Source organism: Malurus melanocephalus, unplaced genomic scaffold, assembly GCF_030028575.1.
Source record: "Malurus melanocephalus ecotype Western Australia unplaced genomic scaffold, MMel_1.1 scaffold_187, whole genome shotgun sequence".
NCBI classification, from domain to species: domain Eukaryota; kingdom Metazoa; phylum Chordata; class Aves; order Passeriformes; family Maluridae; genus Malurus; species Malurus melanocephalus.
The window spans coordinates 859,003-875,420 of NW_026623419.1; positions in this window are offsets into that span (position 1 = coordinate 859,003).

A 16,418-nucleotide genomic window follows, 5' to 3' on the forward strand; every position below is an offset into this window, starting at 1 on the left:
GCCCACTGGTGCACAGCCAAATTTTCTTCTGAGGACAACCTTTGAATGTACTGGAGAATGAGATGGATGCAAGTAGCTCTAATGATTGTCTCAGCAGGCTGCTCATAAATGTTTCCTGCAACCCCTGTTCTTTTCATCCTCACCCCATGGATCCAACCTGTCTGCCGGATGGGCAACATTTCAGGGATATGTTAAAAACCTGTCCACTTCTTCATTGTCTTCACTCACACAGCTGGGTTTCACTCATTGCAAGGGTTTTGTCCCCTTTGTCTGAAGGGATGCTCCAAGTATGACAGAGGCATGAAAAATAAATCCACTTCAGTTCTTGGGTTTTCTCAGTCTGGCTGGCCTGCTATATTTAAATGTTGATACACTTTGAGTCTGTTCTCTTCAAAGTTATGTTCTTTGTCAGGTCCCATTTGTGTGCACTACACTACACTTTTATCTGCTCTGTAGTAAGTGCTGCAGCTGGTGCTTTGTTGATGAAAAGGTACTAGAAATCAGTTCAGTATTTTTTGTTCTTCCATAGGTGGTAYTGGAAAACACACTCAAGACTTCTGTCTCATTAATAATTTTTAAAAGTCTTGTAAGACTTGTTTCCTTTTGGATCTTCATGTTTTGGTTACTTTGACAGTAAATACTCTTCCATGCCAGCATTTTGTTCCCTCACAGGATAATTGTGTGTTGCTGAGGGGCAGGATTGCTCTAAATTAAAGATGGACTCTATTTCTAAATAAAATCTCTCACGTGGTTTCTTTACTGGATGAATGGGCACAAAAAGCTTTGCCCTGCTTTATTGTGACCAGAATTTGCCTGGTGCRAGGACGGCAGAGCTGCTGACATGATTCCCTTGGAGTTCATGCAGATACACTAAACAAACCCACTCACAGCCACAACTTCTTCAGCTTGCATGTGAATAACAGCAGCTGACCGTGTTTCAAAGAGCAAAGACATGCCTGGGTTTGGGTGGTWTATGGGTTTTTCCTTTTTTCCTTCYCTCGAGTTTTCTTTCCCTGTCCTAAGCTTATCATTCCTTTTTCGGTGTAAACGCAAAGGTCACGGTTTTCAGTACGGTGGGTGACTCATTCTCATGTTTGAGCAGTGTGATCAAAATGGAAACTCAGAAGTCCCGGTGCGGTGTGGTGTGTGTTCCATGCCGCCAGCGTGCACCAAGAATGCCTTGGTGGGTGCCGGCTCTCCTGAACACGGTGCACGCGAGAGCAGAGGAAATGCTTTGAACCTGCCAGCGCCGCGTAGAKAAATAAGCAGATGGCTTTTTGCTGTCGAGTGGTGCGTGTAGCACCTTCAGCAGCCCTGTGTGTGTAACCCAGCTCCCCGGCGCTCCGGGCAGCGCTGTGCTCTGTGCTCTGTGCCGGTGCCGCCTGTCCCGCGGGGCCGCGCGGGGGCGCTSCAGGGCAGCCGTGCCCTCACGGGCGGCGGGAGCGGGGCCCAGGGCGGGGGCGCTTCGCCGCCATCCCCTCTCTGCCGTGGCTGCTGCTTCCCCCGGGCTTCTCTCTGCTACGAGCGAGGAGGGCTCGCCTGCTGTCCGGCCAGCCAGCCAGCTGTCCCCGAGCGACAGCCCTCAGCTCCCGGCACGCCATCCCTGTTCCCGGTGCCCTCAGTCCTCGCCTCGCCTTGCCTCGCCCCCTTCGCCTGCGAGCTGTGTGAAACTGCAGAGCCACAGGGGTGCTGGAGAGCCAGCCTGAAAGGAGACACGGTGGGACATAAAATACCATATAACCTAAAATGCCCTTTAGGTTACACAACCAGGGAACAGCTTGGTTTGGAAGGGACCTTGCAGATCATCCAGTTTCAATGCCTCTGCCATGGACAGGGACACCTTCCATTAGACCAGGCTGCTCAGAGCCTCATCCAGCCTGGCCTGGAACATTCCCAGAGATGGGTCATCCACAGCTTCTCTGAGGAACCTGTTCCTGTATCTTACCACCCTCACAGTGAAGAATTTCTTCCTAATATCCTAATAGCCTAAACCTACTCTTGATTTGAACCTTGTCCTGTATCCTTTCTTGTAGGCTCCATTAGATACTGGAAGGCCTAACTGGGTCACGCCAAAGCCTTCTCTTCTCCAGGCTGAATAACCACAATTCTCTCAGCCTTTCCTTATAGGAAAGGTGCTCTAGGCCTCTGGTCATCTTGGTGGCYTTTTCTGGACTCAGTCCAACAGGTCAATGTCCTTTCCTCCTGCTGGGGACCCCAGAGATGGATGCCCCACTCCAGGAGAGGTCTCACCTGGATGGTGTGAGGAGACAGAATCACCTCCCTTGACCTGCTGGCCACACTGCTTTTGAAGATGGAAACAACTGCAGCATCCTGTGGCAACATAGTCCTTCCTATGTGTCACTTTTTCTATGGCTAAATCATTCTTCCCGCTGCCTAACTAGGTCACTGCTGCCACAGTTCAGGCCAGTATTCTTGGTTTTAGGCCACTATTTAGACAGAGAATAAATTATTTCTGTGCTCTTCAAAGACATATTTTAGCCTGTGTCACCCACTGACCAATCCTTAAGTGAAATGTATAAACATTGTGCCCAAAGCCCAYGAGATTGCTGTCACGGAGCTTAACAAAGGTCTATAAATAGGGTGACCGGGATTCTTAAAGGAAATGTAAATATGGACACAAAGTGGAAAATGTATCTAAATCCCTGAAGCTGCTTTGAAATCCTTAGCCAACGAGGATAAACGGCCACAACAAATAACGTTACTGAAATCTGAATGGGAGAAATAATAACTTATGAACAGATGCTGATGGTCTTAAAATGTGATCTTAYCAGCTGACAAAGTCGGTGGGACCTTGGGCTCCATGCACACAATGCACATAATTATGTGTTTTACCAAATGGATAAATTCAGGAGCTCAGCGAGCTGGGCTGCAGCCAGCACTGTGTGCCACTCACTAACATGCTTTACAAGAACAGACATTCAATTAGAAAACAAAATCTAAAGAGGAAATGATTGGTTTTATTGGYCCTGTGCCAGCTAGAAATTAAACCTTTGAAGTCAAAGACTGTTTTATACTAGAATTAAAGCTTTCTTATCTGACTCTTGTACTGGGACAAGAGTTGTCTCTATTTGAAAACCTTTCCTAGAAGTCTTCTCATTTCTGAGCTGCCTTTGAGAATAGAAATTCTGGGGAAAAAATCCCTTTCTTAATAGAGAAAAGGATCCCTTTACATTTACTATATTTACTGTATCAAAAATTACTATATAGAAGAATTTCTTTTCCTGCTAAGTGTAAACTGGACATACTTTCCTGAAGTAAGAACTGCATTATGCTTAATAAACTCAACACAAGGAAAATGATTCCYTGTATAACTACTACAACCTCTGCAMTTTTGAGTCTSAATGACGACACTAAAGATTTTAAAGGTGGAACACATTTGTGTGGGCTTTTTCCCATTGCCATTTCTGTAAAATATAATGTATGGCCAAAATCTAGCTTACATGTGAAGAGCATACATTCAACCTAAGAAGGAAATCATTAATATAAGACTGTAAATTTATGAACAAGGACTGCATATTGCAGCCAAAAAGAAAAAAAACCCAACCAAACAAAAAGCATGGAAATGTAACACAGCTACTATAAAAAGTTACATTTTAAAGCAAATATTGGCAGGCTAATAATATCCTGATAGTCTTTCATTGCACTAGTAGCTATCACACACCATGTTAAAAAATAGTAGACTATTTGTGTACAGATTCAAACTTTATCAAAAACAACACAAACAGAATTGTGTTTGCGTATATTAGCTTTTAGCAAAGCCGAAGCATTAGATGGTTGGTTAAAGAGTGAATGTTGTATTGCAATGCTGATTAGTAATATTACTAGTATGCAGTAAATATATGGTACTCAACTCTAAAGAAAAAGCATTAATTCTGAAAKAATTTTTTCTCTGTTTTCCCCAAATKTGCATGCACACAGATTTAAAGACAAAGGTGCCAGGAAGATTTTCCTGCTGAAAATCTTTTCCCATTACCTAACTCACCTGAGGTGAAGCATTGGTGTCCCCCCCATGGAAGGCTGGTGAGCCTTAGAATCTTAGTGGCCAGTCTGGTTGGCTTCTTTGTGTTGAAGCCAGTCTCAATAATCCATTCTTGCAAAAAGCAGGTCCCATCACACAAACCCCAGGCTGCTCTTCTGCCTCTGTAGACTAAAGCAGGGCTTTATGTTTGAGGTACCAGGGAAAGACCAAAGGTGGGTAATGTTCAAACCACTGTGTATAGCACTATAAAGAAAAGAGCCTAATCTTGAGGGGATAGCCTGACYTCACCCTGTCCTTGAGAGAGAGCTCATGCAGAGGGCTTAAACCCCCATGCCAGTAGGGTACTACTTTGTTCACTCAGCTTTGAGTGGACTTAGGTCTTCTTCTGCCTRCCCCCATTCTAGTTTTCAAGTCAGCTGAGAAAATCTTGGCTTCTTTTCACAAAAATTCTTGCAATAGGCTTCAATGGCTACAAAGTAATCATGGCTCTGCTACAGGGGAAAGAATAAATGTCACTTTTCAGATTAACAGTGAGAAAGACACGTGTCTGCAAAGAGCAAGACTTGAAGGGTCTCTTTTCCCTTGCAAAAAAGGATGTCTGATTAAAGCAGCTTATCCCCTCCTAAGGCTGTCAAAGTAACAAAGATATTATGTGCAGCACAGGACTCCTGGATTCTGCAATCAGCCCAAACATGACTTTCCCAATGAATCATTAGGTGTCCTGCACCTAGAAGCAATGATTGTGTGATTGGTCCGCACCTAAAAAATGGCACATGTGGAGAGAAATGCTCTTGGAAAGGCCTTGCTAAATTAAAGCCTGTATTTTACTTTCTGAGTAGAAATCATAATGTTTCTTCACCTGACATTTTTGCTCCTCCCCCAAGCACCTGCTTTGCTAGCAGCCCTTCTACCCCTGCTGCCCACAGCAAGAAACCTGCTCTTGCCAGTCCTCTGCAGCTACCGCAGTGCCTGCAACATTAACATGGCAATTCAGTAATTCATGGCAACCACCTCCAACAGTTTTACAGGGAATAAAGCTCTAAAAATGGGATTGACTTGTCAAAAGGGCACTTCTTCACAGGTAAAAAGCTATTTCGCTTCAGAGAAGCTTCTGTCTTACTTGAGATCGCTTCTCTGTTTTCTAGTTAATGTACAGTGATGCTCACTGCTTAACATATACACACCCCTGTTTAACATACAGTAATGCACAAGTGTTCTGGTCGATCATGCCCCAAAAGCAATGACTTGCTCCTCTGTGCCAAGCTGTGGTGTTGTGACCCTATTCCTCTACTCACCCTCCCATTTCAAACACCCCGCAGCTAACAGTGTCTGAACAGCAGACTGCAGGGGTGAGCTTGCAACACCACTGTTGAAAGGTCCTGGACCCACATTGCCTGCTGGGTGGAAAAAGTTTGCAATTTTTCTAAAGTTTCAGACAAGGTCACTGTGTTTTCATAAGGTCTTGCTGCTTAGTCCCATTTGCATTTAGGCAGAAAGAGATAAATTCTWTATCAGTTAATTTAGGTGAACTCTTAGGGCTCTGGTTACCCACACAACTTGCAATCCTGMTTGAATCTGATTATGTTTTTGACATTCACGCTTCCTCCGTAGATTAAGGTTTYGTAGCTCTGACCTATATTCGCTGAGCCAGCAGCTGCAGCTCTGTTTCATCACATACTTGTTACCACTTCTCCGGTGCTGCCATTTAGTTCTGTAATGAAGTGGAGTGGAGCGTGTGCCCCAGCTTCCAGCTACCAGACCCCATACATCTTGCTACATGGCCATGTTCATTGAAGTTTCTTTCAGGCTAAGCTTTCAGCTGGTGATGGGGGCTGACCAGAGAGCCAGGTCATGCTCCTTCAAGCATCTGCAGTGCRGATACAAAATAGGAAAGGGTATCCAGGCAGTAACCTCCTCAAATGCTTTCACAGCAATTTCCAGGGATTTCAAATCCACAGAATATATGAAAGTGTTCCTTTTTGATGTTGTGCACTTCCCATCTTCTAATTTGTAGAATATCCCCTCTTTTTATAACAAAAGGAAGGAAGGAGAAGCTCTTCATATCTCCAGATCATTTCTCATTCCCTGTGCTTGCTCTCTGGCCCCTCCTAGTTTTCTGCCTCCTAAAGAAAACAGTCTTGCTCTTTCAGATTACTCTTTAATTGGAAAGGATTCTTACTTGCTGTTCTTTATGAAATTTCTCCAAACCCTTGTGACACCTTTTCTGAAATCTTTTGACCTTTTGACCTTTTCTGAAATCTTTTGAGGTATAATATTGTGTAAATACGCAATATTATACCTCAGTCTGCCCAGTGTTCAGTCATTTCACATGGTTTTAAAATCCTTCCTTTAAAAAAAAAAACAAAACAAAAAAAAAACCAAAAAAAAAAAAAAAACAAAAACAACTTGCAGCCCATTCTTTAAGCCTTCTCATATATTGTCAGTATTTTTGATTGCATGTTAAGCAATGGCTTTCACTGAGCTATGCATTGCCACCTGGGTTGCTTTATGAAATTGAGGTAGTTAATTTAGAGCCCTTAARGTGCTTGAAAATGCTCTCACTACTCCTCCCACGTGTATTACTTTACATTTACTGAGACTGAATCTCATTTCTGTTTTAACCAGTTCTCATCTCTGAAGAYACATAGTAAAGAAGACAATCTGCTGGGAAAAATATGAACTTACGTTAGTTACCAGCTACCCTGATTAATGAGGAAAACATCCTAAGGGAAGCAAAACTCTGTGCAGATTTCTCTCGATCAGCCTGCTGAGGTGAAAAGGTGGGGACTTTCTGGTTTAGACACTCGGATTTCATATGTAAACACTATTATAAGGCAGCGCCTTTTGTGGTCTGGAATACAGTGTTGCCAGGATTAGTGAATGATGCTTTCCATTTGTAGAACTGGGGCTGGTTGGCTATTGTGACRCCCTGATCTTAGAGGTATTTTTAATGAAATGCATCAGACGGAGCAGCGGTGCAGCCTTCTGTTTGTAAATGTCTGTAGTTTTGAGTCAAATATGAAATGAAAACTTTGTTCTAGCTAYGTAGGGAAAATTTCTGTGCARGAAYAATCCTGGTGAAGGACATACAGACMGCACACAGTTCTGGCTTTTCAGGCAATTCTTTGCTAAGAATTTATTAACACAGCTTTTCCTGCAAGCCAAGAAGAAAAAAGTCAGACAGACATTTTCGGCACAAACATGTCTTTCTGGCAGTCTTGGATTGTTCCCTTTCAAATCTGGGAACACCCACTCCTCCCTAGTGTCTGGAGCAAGGAGGTCACTGGGGTGTTTCAAGTGCACTTTAATGACTTTCTACAGGGAAGACAACCCAGCCTGAAAGCCGCTCACCTTCCAACAGATTAACTAATTATTCTGAAAAACACTAAAATCATCAGTTAATGAGAACTGTGTATCATTTTCTCATCTGTTTTGTGGACTACAGTACGTTATATCCCCAATGCATGGTGTCAGGTGTGCCATTAAAGTGTTGGTATTTAGTATGTGAGTGTGYTCAGGCTCACAGTGATTCTGCTCACCACAATCTTTCCATCTCGTATATCCCCTGCTTAGGTAGAAAYCTGTGGAGGACAGCTAATACTTCCYAACACCTTCCTTGTTTTTGACGGGGAGAAGTTTGGAGAGGGTGGGGTTGTGGGGGTGGGATGAATTACTGTGAAAAATAGCTCCAGTGCAAATACTGGGCAACCCCCTTGAGCATCCTCTGGCCAGTAATCCTGCTGCAAGCAGATCTAAAGGGGTAACACACCCAGATAMTTACACAGCCTAAGGCCAGGGTGTTGTCCTGTCGTGGCCACCTTTGCATTCACTGCCCCACAGTGCTGTTGTACCCTCTGCACCTGCCTCTGCTTTACAGGAAAGCTATTTTAGAGCCTGCCAAATTCAGTTATGTTGATCTATTTCTTATCCCTCTGTCTGTAATAACTAGTTGCCGTAGTTACTTCATGTATCTAAGGCAACCAGATGTTACAGACGGAGGCACTGAAATAGCATCAACAAGTATGAARAATAAGTGTTTTAACTTCTTTGCCTGAGTTCAGCCACTTACGGCTCCTTTCCTCTTGGTTCTGTAATTTGCCACCTCCTCTGATCAAACCTGCTGGCTTGCTCCCACCTTTCTACACGGCTGGAAGGGAGTGATTCCCCATTCCCATTCCCCTTACCYCAGACGGATGGCCATTGGATTGCTTGACTTTCTTATCAAGGACWGATTTCTGGGCTCACAACATGTTGAGAATGCGGCAGTGGGGAGCAAGAGATTTTTTATAGTTAGTGCAAAGCTGGAAGCAATGACCTGATTTTATTCATTTTGGGAAAAATCTACTCACAGAATRAGGGGGATTTATCTCATTATTGGGTTTCTTTGGAATAAGAAAATACTTGCAAGTCAGTCAGCTGGTTTCTGGTTTGTAAGTACTGCCCCATGGAGAACAAGTGACTTCTAGGACATCAACAGTGCTGTTTTCAGGACCAAGTTGATCACACTGAAAATACTAAGTAGCTGATCCCTGTTCCTACCTTACTAAGGAGCTCTCTGAGCCAGCAAAGAGAAAAGTAAATAGTTTCTTATATATCATTATTTTCCTTATATCCATTATTTTCCTATATATCCATTATTTTTCCAGCAGTTGCAGCTGCTTCAAGTTGCCCAAGTAGTTGGATGTCTGGAATGAATCTCCCTGCAGGKGCAATACAGCACATGGGGAATTGGAAATACAGCATTGAAAATGCAGAAAGTACAAGATGCTGCAAGAAATAAGAATGACAATGCATGCACATGTTGAAAACCACTGTTCTAGAATAAATGTTCTGTGTGAGTAATATTTACAAGCTGATTTCCCGAGCTGATGAGTTGATTTCCTGAGTGTTGTGGCTGTGCACAAGTTASAGAACTTTTAAAGATCCATGAGCASGTCATGTCTCCCCTCCRTGGCCTTCCAAAAAGGTCATGAGAGAGATGGAGAGGGACCTGCATGCCAGGCCAGGTAGGAGAGGAAGGAACATGCACTTTGCCACACGATGGCTGGGGACTGTATCACCAGACTGCAGTCAGAGGTCTTCCCAGAAACTCTTTTTGGAGCATGTGGTATCCTAAAGAATTTTTCTCCAGCTGCAGTGCTGAATGAGTGGCTTTGCTTCTGCTCCCAAGCTTCATGTACAGGCAGGGCTGCTGCTCAGCTGGTGACAGCCATGCCTGAACAAAGAGTACCTGGAGGAAGAGGGTGGCTCTGTGCCACACAGGCACCCCAGAAAAGAAAGACTCTYCCTTGAAGAGTGCAAGATGGGGGTAGACTGGGTGAGGTTCATTTAGCTCTGAGCTTTGACAGCTTTTTGTGTGTCTTAACTAGTCTTGTTTTAAGTACAAAAGAAGAAAAACAATCCAGGCTGGAAAAGTTTTGAGTTTCTTTTCAAAATAAATTGTAATGGAAAAGGAAGGGTTAAGCAGGTGGATAGCTACTAAGCCAACCAGGGACATATTACAAGGAAAAGTAAAATTAATTCAGTAAAGTGCTGTCTTTATTCCATCATGGGTTTCATCTTACAGCTGTTGTCTTTTCACTCCCTCATTTTTTCAAAAGCTCCRATTTCCATGTGAGAGCCCAGGGAGGGCTCCTAAGCAATTAATTTCRCATGGTAAAAGTACCTTCCTCTCAAGGTTGTAAAAGCAGAAATTAGACGTAACACCCTTCTAAGGCACCTTTCTCAGGATGGAAGGAAGCAGGTGTTTAGTGTTACATTAATTTTAAACCCATAATTAATGTAACTTGAGTCCTGGACCTCATCCAGTTTAATTCACTGTATTCCTGCAAACGWGACTCCCCTGCTGATTTTATGTGAATGCAGCAGGCCAGGTCTTCAGCTACTCAGACCTTTCCTTAGGATGTTTGGGGTCCAGGAAATGAGGTGTCAGGGACCTGCCATAGGAGTTTCTACATGGCCTCTGCAACTGAGGTATGGCTGACACAGCCTGTGTTCCAGCTGCTCATTGGCCATGGAAGGGACATTGGTGTCCCACAGGTTGGTTATGAGAGGGAGCTGGCTTTGGCACCTCTTATTGCTCAATGCCCTAAGATCATCAAAAGTTGCTTAGTGAGGTTTTTGCAGCATTTCTTCTTTGTTCTCAATCCAGTGGATCCCCTTTGAAGTGCCTAAGTTTGATGGAGGATTTTTCATTTCCCATTCTGTCTTGTGCAGCTGTGCTGGTGGGGCTGCTCCTGCCGGAAAGGGAGCTACAGCTCTTGGCAGGGAGAAGGAATTGCAAGCACCTTTTATTTTACCTGGTCTGGAGAACTAAAAYGCCAGGATGAGCAGTGAATGAAGCAAGTTGGACTTCTATCACAAATGGTGTAAGGGATTGCTTTCCTTTGCCCTCTTGAAAGTAAATTAATATCACCGGGAAGTGCTTCATGTTGGAAGATATAAAGCACACTGGCACAGTGTGGGCTGAGGTAGGGAAGAGGATGCAACCAAGCCATACCTTGACTAGCTGTTGGTAACCACAGAGCTTTTGAAGTAACTATTAATAAGCAAAGAGTGGYTTGCACCTTATGTGTTGTTTCCTCTGTGGAAAGCTGGGGGGAATTACAAGGGGTACTCTGGAGGATTGGTACCTGCTAGGAACTGGCTGTGGTGTTTGGCTCTGGCATTGTGCTACAAGCTCACAGCCTGGTTGTGAAGCCAGTCAGTGTGGGTCAAACCTGCCTCTGGCTTTGCCAAATAAGATCTACCTGATTTAACCCTTGTTTTGTACAGCTGCTGCTTGGCAGAAAATATCTGGGACAGGAGTGGAACTAGAGGAGAATGAGAGGACATGAGCGGGGGGCGGGGAGGAAGAATCTGTGTGTTTCAGGCAGGATTTTAAATTATCTGAGTGCTCAATTGACCAGAAASAGACAGAAATGCCATTGTGCCAAAACCACTTCAGAGCTCGCCCTCCTTCCGGCAGAAAGCTTTAAGGTCAAAGTGAGGGGAAATGAAGGCCTGGAGGAGAGTTGTGGAGGGAGATCGCGCTGCTGGAATCTGCTGGGTTGTTTACAGTCTGGCACAGCGTAGAAAGTGTGAAGTGCCACGACTTACTGAGTATTTACTGAGTTTGGTAGCCTATCTGTCAGACCTGTGTGAGCAATTAGCGCTGATTAGCAGTTCCCTYTGCTGGCTGAGCTAACGAAATTATCCCTTCATTTCTCCAGGCGTGCTTCTGATGCTGCAAGGGTGAGGTTAGGTTGAGCTGCCTGGTATCTCCACTCGGGAATTAACGACATGAGGCAGTACCACAGGGGGACTATGCAACAAATGAAAGTGTGGTTCACTCTTCTGCTATCAGACACTATCCTGGTAACAAAAAGAGCAGAGCAGCCAAAGACACTTTTTCTAGGATTGATTCTGACAAGCATTTCTCTCAGAGCCATTGCTGATGTTACTTTGCATTGGGTTGGTTGCTTGCTGCATTATTTTGCAGAGTTTTTTGCTGTGTGTAGTGTGGTACATTGCTGTGTGTTAYGGGTCTTTGAGCAAGGATGTAAGTTTACTCATTATTTAGGTTTTRTAAAAATATTGGTTTTGATACTTCATTTTAAAACAGGTCAAAATACTTTTGTTTTTTTTCAAGGAAGAATAAAGCAGAGGACTAATTTCACTTATACATCTCTTAGACTAAATGGAGATTGCGTGACTTACCACATCATTAACAAGTTATGATCTAATTGGTACAGACCTCTGAAGGTTCATGTCAACCTGAAATAAGAAATGAAGTCAGGTTCTCAGCATCTAAGCCATGTTCCCTTCATCCAAATGACTCTTTCTGGTGTGGGTTCTCAGGGCAGGAGAGCTCATGGCAAAACCACTGTCTGCTGACAGACTTAAACAACATCAGCTGCAGTCACAGTTCAGTGATCCCGTGAAAACAATTTTACAGACAGATGTGCTTTTGTTACCTTCTGTATATTTAATTTTGTCTTTTTAAATTTTATTTTCCCCCAAACATAGTCTGTGAATGAGAAGACTCAGCTTCTCTTTACGTTTTTGTCATTAATTTGCCAGGTGCTTTTAGACACCTCTGCCTGCTTCTACTCTCTGTGGAGGGGGGTTAAGGTTAACTCACCTCTTGTAATGTGCTTTACAAATAAACATAAAGAAGGCTGTGAAACTGTTAAGTAGCTGTTTTCACTTCAGGGGTACTTGGCCCCAGCCCAGTGCCTCGGGCAGCCGAAGGCTTTCCATGCCGAGATTCCTGTAGGTGTCTGTGAAGAGCTCAGCTCCCCTTCCCACCAACCCTCACCATCCAGTCCAGCGACAGCCCCGAGGCAAAGCGACCGCCTCTTCCTCCTGCCAGAGAAATCCTGCTTCACTCTGGCCCGGGCTGAAAGCTGAAATATGCACTTCCCGTGCCGTGGCTCGAGCTCCTCAGGAAAACTTCAGCTACATCCAAATTAATAACTGAACGCAAGCATCCCAGGCTAAGAGCAGGCTTACTGTGGGAACGACTGGATGCTGGCAGGGAGATTGGCTGCTGCGGGAGGTGAGGACTGCCAAGCTAAACAGCCGCCGTCTGGTCCCATGTCCTCCTCCCTCCTCCTCCTCCTCCTCCTCCTTGAGAGCAGCAGCCCTTCCTTCCACTGCTCACCATGAGGCCGGGATTGGGGTGTCCTGATCATCGGTCCCACTAGCCAAGAGATGAGGGACCCTTTTCCATGCCTGGCTCTGCCAGGACTTTGGGATCCAATGTGCCCCAGAGTCGTGGGATACTCAAGTGCACCTGGCTGCATGTACGATAAATCGCTTTCACTTTCTTACTCGAGCCACGGGAATTTGCATACAAAAAACCCCCATTAGCCCCCATCACAGAATATTTAGATTGCTGGTGTTAAAWAAACTGAAGAAGAGAGCTGAGTTGTTAGTGGAATATGTTTGCCACTTAAAAGTGAAATGGTGTCATAGGAATGTTTTCCTAACCTGTTAATTACAGTTGTACTACTTTGCTTGCTGGGTCTTCACACTGTTGAAATTGAATTGATGCAATGATAGGAAGTTGATTTTCAGGAAAGATAAACTTTCATGCTATWTTTTTCAGTTTTAAATATTTTTACATAAGGTGTTGGCCATTGTTTATAGATGCATTATTTCACCATGACCAAGTGAAATAAATTCTGTTTATGCTACTATTAATATTAACCAACCAGACAATGATGGCAACAGGGCTTCAAACAGAAGCACTTCTCTGCAATTCCTCATCCCCTTTCTGGTTCAAGCTACCAGCTCCTCTGAGGTAAAGACTAAATCATAGTTGATCATTTTCAACTAACTCCCAATTTACTGAAGCTCAGTCAAGAGTCAACTCACTCCTTGCTTCACATGTTGGGCTGTTTTACACAAATCTGTAACCCTCCTGTTTTGAAAGGTCCAGAAAAGCACCCAGAGAAAGCACAGGTACAAATATATCCTTGACATGCATTTCCTYTCTCGCATGTACCTGTGCTTTATCTGTGTCAGCCACAGTGGAAATTTAGAAGTCCTTGTGTGAAAACTCAGAAGCATTGGTATGCAAATAGAGAAGAGTGACTAACTTCTCACTGCTCCCACTATTTCACATGAAAAGTGCCAGTATTCACAGTGCAAATGTGGGATGCTATATAATCCCTATAAGGCATTTCAACCCCAGAGTGTGTGTTTGTAGTGTATGGATGCATCAAATCTAAGGTAAGGGAAGCACTTTTCCTTAATTAAGCAATGTTTAAATTGGTTGCTCCTTGGGATTTACTACTGAATTAACTCTTCTGCTGTAAAAGGGATTTTCAGCTCCTCAGGATGAATGAGAGCTGCCTCTGAGGGGCTTCCTGTCAGAAAAAAAATACCCAAATGTACACAGGGAGACTCAGGAGGAAATGAGCTGGGGAAAGCATCCTGGGAAAAGGGATTCAGCAGCAGCAGCAAACCAGAGGGTGGCCCAGGAGCCCACAAAGTCCAGCTGAAAACCACTGTGGGGTGTCATGCTGGTGAGGGCCTCACAGGTGTGTTCAGTGTAAATGTGTCCCATGTTGGGCACATGTAAATCTGGGCACATGAAAATGACCATGCAAAGAGGGTGATGGAGGAAGGTTTGGATCTGGAAACAGGAGAGGAAGGAGAGAGAGGGAAGATGGGGAGATGCTCAGCCAAGAAAGATGAGAGAAGGGATTCATAACAAGGTGCAGCAAGGAACATGTTAGCTTTCAGAGAATGGCACATGCTGACAATAAACGTGTGTGTTTTAGAGAGAAAAGAAATGGAAATCCATTTTGAAGACCATAAAAGAAAAAAAAAGTATTTTGGAGCAAAGCTGTATTTAATTTGGTTATAATCCACTGAATTGATATATATTTCATCTTGACTGAAGATTCCCAAGCACAGCTCAGAGAGGAAACCAGATCACTTTCAGCAGAGGGAAGAAAAACTGTCTGTAAGAACTAAGTTCTCTCTGCTGGCATGTTTATCGCCAGAGATCAATGAAAACCAGAGGATAAATAAAAGCAGATTTTGAAAATGAACCGATAGACATTCAGGCGCCAAAAAAGCATTTCTTTTTCTGTGTCTTATTTTTCTTCACTGGAGAAAATTAAATTGAAGCATGTTTTATTGACAAGCCTGTATCTTATTTGCACATTTCAAGACTGATAAACAAGCGGCCCAGTGTCCTGTAAGTCTCAGATTTGCTGCCCCTTCAGACCTTTTAGTTTGTGGAGACATGAACATGGTGTGTCTTTCAAGGTGGGACACAATGTTCTGCTCTAACAGGAAGCACATGACCCAGCTTTAACCACATAGCAGGGCTTAGATGGGAATAAAATTACCAAGCAGCATGCTGATGATTTTATAAAAGCTTAAGYGTATTTCCCCAGGGTGCCTTGGTAATTCTAAGGGAAAGAGAGAGTAAACAGTATGTTTGTATTTAATAGCAGAGATACAGGGGTGAGAGTGTCCCACATAAGCATAGCTATATTGCTCCCAGGATCTTATGCAATGTAGAAGCATCTGTGATTAGTGTCCTTGCACACATCTTCTTGTGTGCCTTTTKTGATTTAGATTCAAATGTACTGGAAGAGTTGAGCTTCCATTCAGTGTCTGCCCCACCTGACCTCTCTCCTCTGTGCTCTTTTCCCTCTGTGCTCTATTAAACAACACAGCATTTCATTTCCATCCCCTGCAATATTATTGCCATATGTTGTCCATCTTACATGTCTCTAACTGCTCCCACTTGGCATTCCTCCCTGACTTTGATTCTGGGTCCTTTTTCCCTCTTTCTGTTTTTTCTGTGCCCATGCTCTGAGTAATACCATCCTTGTCCCCGTCAAATGGGACAGCCCCTTGAGGTGATCTTCCTTAGACCCTGCACCAGCTCCACCTTTTGAACAGCTAAGAAAATGAACAACACCAGGTTTTCTCTGACACCACTTTTCCTGCTTTAATGGAGTTTACTGAAGGTGTGCACAATGCTTTTATTAACTGGCTTCACTAGTTACCTTAAAGAACCCCGCTTTTTTATGGTGCTGATAAAAGAAAGGGCTAAGCCACCAGGTTGCTGAGACCAGAATGTTGCACACAGATCAATATGATTTCATTGGCTCCATATATTTCCCTATTTATTGTTCACTCCATCTGGTCTTATATCTGTGCTGTGAACTCTCGATCRTTTTGCTCTGGATTTGTGCTGTGTATAATGGGATCTACACCCTTGATTAAGATCACACAGGCTTTCTATAATTAAATATTAAAGAAGAGGAAGAGTAGTTGAAATTTATCCATTAGCAATAGTTGTTGCGGCTGGAGTAAGTCTTTAATATAGAATTCAAACAGGAAAGTCTTTTATTTACATATTATTCCTGTGCTTTTTGTATACAAACATGTGCTTTACAGTGAATGGTTTATAATCTGAGTAGGTTTGAATCTGTATTTTCTTTAGAGAAACAKCAAAGCAAGAAAAAATATGACTGATATGGAAAGGTGAAAAGGTGTTTTTGTCATACGCTGTATTTGAACTAAAACCTGTGTGACAGCTTCTATGCAGTACTCAAACATCCTGGCTGCAACAGAGAGGTCAGCATGCCTGTCCACCTATTGATCTTACTCTATTTTTTTCATTCTTTCCTGAGAACAGCACCACTAAAGTTCTTAGATATCAATGGAAAGGTGTAATGCAGGGGAAAAATGAAGTTAGGTAAAACAAAGGCTTGATTCAGTGAAGTGTCATGATGGAAGTCATATTTCTTCTGGTTTAAAGAAGGAATCTTATCAAGACTGTCTCTTTGATTTGCCCATAATATTTGAAGCAGACTCCTAGTATTTAATGAGCTGCTGAACACAATGACAGCTATGATTTGGCTAATTAAAAGCGACAGGCAAGAATTCTTCCTCAAAGGCAGGA